The sequence below is a fragment of the Daktulosphaira vitifoliae genome, unplaced genomic scaffold (genome assembly GCF_025091365.1).
Source record: "Daktulosphaira vitifoliae isolate Bord-2020 unplaced genomic scaffold, ASM2509136v1 Scaffold_4, whole genome shotgun sequence".
Lineage (NCBI taxonomy): Eukaryota > Metazoa > Arthropoda > Insecta > Hemiptera > Phylloxeridae > Daktulosphaira > Daktulosphaira vitifoliae.
In genome coordinates, this window is record NW_026099575.1 from 34065609 (window position 1) to 34073386 (window position 7778).

Below are 7778 nucleotides of genomic sequence, written 5' to 3' on the forward strand. Positions count from 1 at the left end.
ATATATATATTCTAATTACTATTAAAAATATATATTAACACACTTTATTCTTATTTAGAGATATAGAACTCATTCATTCCGATTACAAAGGATGAATCCGGTATCGTCATTTTTCGTCACTACCTCCATGTTCCGGGAGTGGGTAATTTACGCACCTGCAGCTTTCCTTGGATGTGGTAGCCGTTTCTCAGACTCCCTCCCCAGAATCGAACCCTGATTTCCCGTTACCCGTTACAACCATGATATTGATAGCAACTACTATCATAACATGAAACTAAAAAGTAAAAAATAAATATAGTTTAAAAAACTAAAAAAACACGCTTTTAAAGTACATCGAACTAAAAAGTTAAAAATAATTTTTAAAATAATTATGAACAAAAAATACTAGTATTATTGTGATAAAAGCGTGGGTGCTTTGTGCCATATTTTTCGTATATTGAGCGCCCGACGCTTTTATCACAATAATACTAGTATTTTTTGTTCATAATTATTTTAAACTTATTTTAAAAATTATTTTTAACTTTTTAGTTCGATGTGCTTTAAAAGCGTGTTTTTTTAGTTTTTTTAAACTATATTTATTTTTTACTGATGATATTACATTATACCAACTTCAAAATCGGCAAAATGCAACACCTTAAGCATAATGCCTTGAACGCCCACCGATTTTATAACGCCCTCCCTATAGTTCAACAATACTGTATCAATGCAGGAAACACTAACTCGTGTAGGATGGTCTTAATTTGGTCAGACCATTTTTATTAACAACCAGTTTGTGATGTGTATATGAATTGTTAAGTCGGTTTAAATTCGTTTATTTTTGTGAAAGTTTTAAAGCTTTCTTAATTCAAGTGTTGTTTTCATGATCATAATGAATGGTTTGTATTTTATTATATCTAAAACATTTATTTTAAAGTATAACTTATGAGTATTTTATAAATTAAACTTAACGTCTAACTAAAATAGATTTATTAGCTTATATTAATCTAGTATAAATAACATTCAAATTCGAAGTCTATTTGTGTAAATTAATACATCTGAGTTATATTATTAAAGTTTATTTTAAGTAATATTCACTAAAAATTCAGTGCAAATAATTATTTTTTTAACAAAATATACTGGTTACAATTTTTTTATTTTTAAACATATATTTCAACATTATATCATGTTTTAAGTTTCAATGAAAAATGGAAAAGGTATTGATTTTATTATAATGTGTTGTTTTTAAAAAAAAGTTTTTTATGTCTGTCGCCACTTTTACTTAGCTTTCATTGGACCAATTTCTTTTAAACATGGGCCATAAGATCACAATTCGTATCTGGTTAAAACTTAAAACTTGAAAAAATTTCCCTAGTTCCCTACTTAACTCAAAAAAAGCAAAATGTTTTTCAATATTGTATATTTTTAGAGTGATCGAATAGTTTATGATAAAGCAATCACTCTATATAGATTAAGACAAATAAGTTGTATCTGCAATACATATCTAAAGGTAAATTAGAATTGCTTAGTCGATATATATTTAAAAAACCCAACCAAACCCATCACAGTGGTGCCGTTTTATAGTTGGATCAAGTATAATGATATCTGACAGTGATTAAAATCACTATAAAAAAAAAAACGCTTCGATGCAAATCTTTAGATAGTGTTTAATTTTAAAAAAATGGTGTATTATTCCAAAAGCTACATGATCTGCTAGTTCCTTATTAATATCCTGATAAAGATAAAGTATGTCGAATGAAAAAGGGATTATTAAAAAAATATTATTTCTCATTAAAAAAATTGTGTTGATCCATGCACATTTCAATAAGTTATAGCATTATAAAGTTAAAAATGTAAAAAATAAAATCGAAAATTTTCACATAAAAATAGCATTCAGTAGTCATTTTCACAGTGAAGACAAAATAAAGTCCAACATTTTTTTTTTAATATTAAAGTATATTATATAAGCTTTAATTTAAGATATATATNCAAATTAAAGTATATTACATAAGCTTTAATTTAAGATATATATAAAAGTGTCAGACCTTCCGGAACATTTTCAAAAGTTAAGTTGAAAAAGTTAATTTTATAAATGATAAATAAAGACATCAAGCATCTAAAAAAAAAAACATTTACTGATCCATACAGTTTCCAAAAATTTATTGCATTATTAAGTTAAAAATATAAAAAAAAATTATTTTGACAAAAGTCGTAATTTTTTATTAACTTCGATGTCTATTTTGACCACGAAGACAAGTCCAGAGGTCATATTTTATTTTTTCAAATTAAAGTATATTACATTAGCTTTAATTTAAGATATATATAAAAGTGGCAGACCTTAGACCGAGTTACATTACATTTAATATGAGTACTAAAATTTATATTCCATTTTTAGCTTCGATGCGAAGCTGAGAAGGTATTGGTTTTACTAAGATGTGTTTTTTTTTTTCTGTNTATTGGTTTTACTAAGATGTGTTTTTTTTTTGTGTCTGTTACCACTTTTTCTCAGCTCTCACCGAACCGATTTCTTTCAATGATACGTCAAAAGATCACAAATTGTATCTAGTCGAAGACTTTACCCTCAAAAATTGAAAAAAATTCCCTCGTTCCCCGTAAATGGGGGAAACCACCAAAAAAATTACGAATTTAAAAATCGCTAATTTTCGAAATTTTTTCAATTTTTTTTACTTAAAACTGCCATAACTTTTTCAAAAATGAACAAATCAATATAACTTTTTTTTATAGATGCTTGATGTTTTTACCTATCATTTGGTATATTTTTTTCATAAATTTAACCCTTAACCTGCCCACAAGTGGGGATTTAAAATGACAACTTTTTCACAAAAAATTAAATTTTTCAAATTAACTTTTGAAAATGTTCCGGAAGGTCTGACACTTTTATATATATCTTAAATTAAAGCTAATGTACTGTTCTTTATTATGCAAAAAAAATTTTTCGAACTTTATTTTATCTTCACGGTGAGAATGGCTACCGAATGCTATTTTTGTGTGAAAATTTTCGATTTTCTATTTTACATTTTTAACTTTATAATGCTATGACATATTGAACATTATTTTTTGATGAGAAATAATATTTTTTAATAATCCCTTTTCATTCGACATACTTTATCTTAATCAAGATTTTAATAAGGAACTAGCAGATCATGTAGCTTTTGGAATAATACACCAATTTTTTAAAATTAAACACTATCTAAAGATTTGCATCGAAGCGTTTTTTTTTTATAGTGATTTTAATCACTTTCAGATATCATTATACTTGATCCAATTATGCCACGTCACCACTATGTCGCGACCCCCCTGTGCTGGGTTTTTTCATTTTACGGTTACTTTTTATCATGTTATACTTACATTAGACACAATGTTGTAAATGCTAATGTGTTTATGTGTGAGTTTATTTATTTATTTATTAACAACCTTAGATATATCCCTATCATTTGATATCATTTTTTTGAAAATCTAACACTTAACCTGCTCATTGGGGGTATTTAAAATAGCAACTTTTTTAAAAAAACTAACTTTTTCAACTTAATTTTTGAAAATTTTCCGGAAATAATGCGTCCTTTAAACATATATCAAATTAAAGCTTATTTTATGTACTACAAAATAAAAAAAAAAAATTTGTCCCGACGACCTATCTTCTATGCGCAATATGTTCTTTTTGTGGTTACGATTTATTTTGCCAACCCTCACTAGACCTACTATTTCAACGATACGTCAAATGATTACAATTCGTATTTAGTTTAAGTTATTACTCTTAAAAATCGAAAAAATATTCCTTATTCAAATAAAAAGTATCTTAACCAGCTTTTTTTTCCATGCAAACAATTAAAATCATTAATTTCTAATATTCCTAAAGTAATCATTGTCGAATTAGATTTGATATGATTAAAGTATTCAACTACAAAAGTAAATAATTTTACTTTGTAATTTATTAATTTTTAACTCTATTTGTGTGTGCTACTACCAGTCTATAATATTCCAAATTTTTTTGTAACATGTTCCTATATAAATTATATATTAAAAAAAAAAATGATTTTTGGTTTTACCTGAATTTAACAATGGATTTTTACAATTATAATCAAATTTTATAATACGCTCAATTGAGTAAATCTTTGTAACAACTTTTTTGTATTGGTTTTTGAGATATATAATCATTAATTAAATTCTGAATATTTTCATTGTAGAATCTTTTTATACGCCAAAAGTTAATTAGAAATGATTACTATGATTTTTATTTAAGTGATCTATTACGATAAAAATGTAAAAAAATCTAACTATTCTGATAAATGTACTGTAAATAGTAATTATAAAATTCCCTGATTGCATATTAATCTTAACAATTTCATTTTTGTCTATTTAATAATGTCAATTTCAAACTTGCAAGTTGTGCTAAATGTTAGTAAGTAAGTAATTTATGTAAGTAGGTTCAAAATGATTACTTTTAACATATTAAAAATCAAATTTAATTAAATTAATTAATTTGAAAACAATTCATTTTAAATATTATATAATATATAATTAAAAAAATAACTAATCGGGATAAAATTAAGGGAATAAGAGTTATTGTTGTTTTTGAAATTATCAACAATTTTTTAGAATGAAACACTATCTACAGATTTGCATCGAAGCGTTTCTTATGATAGTGGTTTTAATCATTGTCAGATATCATCTATACTTGTCCCAACTATGCCACGTCCATACTGTGCCTTGACCCCACTGTGCTACCGTTTTTCTTCCTTTGAAATAAGATATAAATAATGACATTCTAAAAGTCCACAATTAGTGGAATTGACCTTTTTTTTTATAGCCTTGCAAAAGTCAAAAAATATGAGCTTTTTTAAAAAAGTTGTTTAAAAGACAATATTAAAGAAAGAGATATCTTATATTTTTTCATTTAAACAAATATTTTTCGAGTTACATTACATTTAATATGAGTACAAAAAATTTTTTTTTCATTTTACGGTTACTTTTTATCATGTTATACATTAGACACAATGTTATAAATACCTATGTGCACCCAGAGAAAAACCTCGATATATATAATAAATTCATTGTTCAATTTGATAAATATATCATTACTATTGAATCTATGATATATTTATCAATATGATAATTTTTTTTCTTGTCTTGAACAATAATTATTTATAAGAATAATTATTTTGTTCGTATTAATAAAACATTATCATAAACCCTTGATAAAATTTCTCTATCAAAATTGATTGAGGTTTTTCTTTGGGTGTGTGTATGTGTGAGTTTATTTATTTATAGTATCATTTAAGTGTAGTGTATATTAATATACAAGCGATAGAGTAGGTAATTGATTTGACGCTATATTTTTTAAACCCAACTAAACGCTAAATTGTACATTCCCAAACAACAACAACAATCCATGAAAGTTTTAACACATTCATAACAATCATATTATATCAATTGCCACCGGAATTTCTGGTAATCTTCTTCTTTTTCGTTGCCTTAATTCCAACTACTTGGGGTCGGCCACCCTTATCCTAAACTTCCACTTGACACGATCTCTCAAATCTTCTAAACTCACATCAGCTGTCCTCATATCGCATTCAATAACCTCTCTCTTTTGGTCTCTCTCAAAACGCAAGTTTTGTCAACAACTATTGTGACCACCGCACCACACCACGCCCCTAAAGTATATAATATAAGCTTTAATTTAAGTTTAAATAAAAGTGTGAACATTTTCAAAAATTCAATTGAAAAAGTTCTACTTTTTATGCGTATGTTTCAAGTTATAAACCTCCTGTATAAAAGGAAATGGTCCAATTTAAAAAAAAGTATGTCAAATGAATAAAGTAAACATAAAGTAGTTATGAAAAAAAATTGTATTGATCCATAATTTTTTCTCAAAGTTATAGTAATTGAAAGTTGAAAATTTTAACACCAAAATTGCATATTTTTTAACTACGGAATTTATTTTGCGCATAGAAGATAAGTCGTTTGGACAAATTTTTTTTTCATTTTATAGTAAATTACATAAGCTTTAATTTGATATATGTTTAAAGGATGCAGTGTTTCCGGAACATTGTCAAAAGTTAAGTTGAAAAAGTTAGTTTTTGTAAAAAAGTTGTTATTTTAAATCCCCCTTTTGAGCAGAATAAGTGTTAGATTTTCAAAAAAAATGATATTAAACGAAAGGAAATTACCTAAGGTTTCAATATAAAAAAATATTATGTTGATTTGTTAATATTTGAAAAAGTTATAGCATTTTTAAGTTGAAAATTTAAAATCGAAAATCGAAAATTTTAACACAAAAATAGTGTTTTTTTAACTACGGCAGCCGTTTAAATGTAGAAAAAAAAGTGTCGGGACAAATTTTTTTTTTTCATTTTGTAGTACATAAAATAAGCTTTAATTTGATATATGTTTAAAGGACGCAGTCTTTCCGGAACATTTTCAAAAATTAAGTTGAAAAAATTAATTTTTGTAAAAAAGTTACTACTTTAAATCCCGCCCTTGTGAGCAGGTTAAGTGTTAGGTTTTCAAAAAAATGATATCAAATAAAAGGAACATATCTAAGGTTTCAATATAAAAAAAAAATTATGTTGATTTATAAATTTTTGAAAAAGTTATGGTAGTTTTAAGAAAAAAAGTGAAAAAAATGATGAAATTTAACGATTTTAAAAATTGTAATTTTTTTGAAAAGTTCTCCAGTTTACGAGAAACGAGGGAATATTTTTCAATTTTTAAAGGTAATATCTTTAACTTGATTCGATTTGTGATTTTTTAACGTATCGTTGAGAAATTTCGGTCCAGTGAGAGCTGAGAAAAAGTTATGACAGACAAAAAAAAATAATAAACACATCATGATAGTAGCTTCGCATTGAAGCTAAAATAAATACATTATAGTTCAAGCAATATCTTCTCAGCTTTGAATTTAAGCTAAAAAATTACAAATGTAACTACAAGTTATTTTATAATGAAATATTTTAATTAATCTAAATGATAATATATTCTATTCTTTAATTTAACGGTACTTATTTTAATAATTATAAAAATTAATAAAAGACAGTCGTTTTAATGACCCAATTTAAAATTAATTTTTATAATTACATGAAAGTTCCAGTATTTATTTTAGTTATTGATAATTTAAACATCTTAGAAAATTTCATCAAGTAAAGAAACAAAAATTTTTATAATTCCTAAATTTAGACTATTAATAATACTTTATTATACCCTGCAAATAAAATGTAATAATTTATTTAATATTTAATAATTAAATAATTATTATTTAAAATTAAAAATAATATATATTTTATTCTATATTAAATTAATATTATTTTATTTAATACATTAATTATTTATTTATACAAATATACTTTAAATCACAACACATATATTTTATTTCAATGTTGTTATACTAATTAATTTATTCTAAATATTAAATCAGAGTACCTATATTACATATATTTAACAAATTAATTGAATTTTCTATTAAAAAATCGATTTAAAGTTCGACTTAATATTGATCTTTGAAATGACTTTAGTTAACTGATAATGATTAAATAATCAGCAATTAAAGCTAGAGTTCATTGTATTTGTCATGAAGCTTTCTAATGAACGACTTCAAAAGCATATTATATGCTTTTAATACTTTATTCCCTGTTATGAACTTATAGAACTTATTATTTACAATCTATTAAAGATATCGTCTTATAAAAATTAGTTTTTTTGAAATCATTCTGATCGCCTCTAATCTTTAAATAGCAGTAACTAGTTGAAAAATGCATAAAATAATATATATATATATATATATA

General features: G+C 24.6%; 1 protein-coding gene across 6 annotated transcripts in view; it reads right to left on the bottom strand.

Moving 5' to 3' along the window:
* LOC126905896 (farnesol dehydrogenase-like) overlaps window positions 1–7778 on the bottom strand; it is a 42944-nt gene that overhangs the window by 16613 nt on the left and 18553 nt on the right. The gene's annotated exons all lie outside the window — the stretch shown is intronic.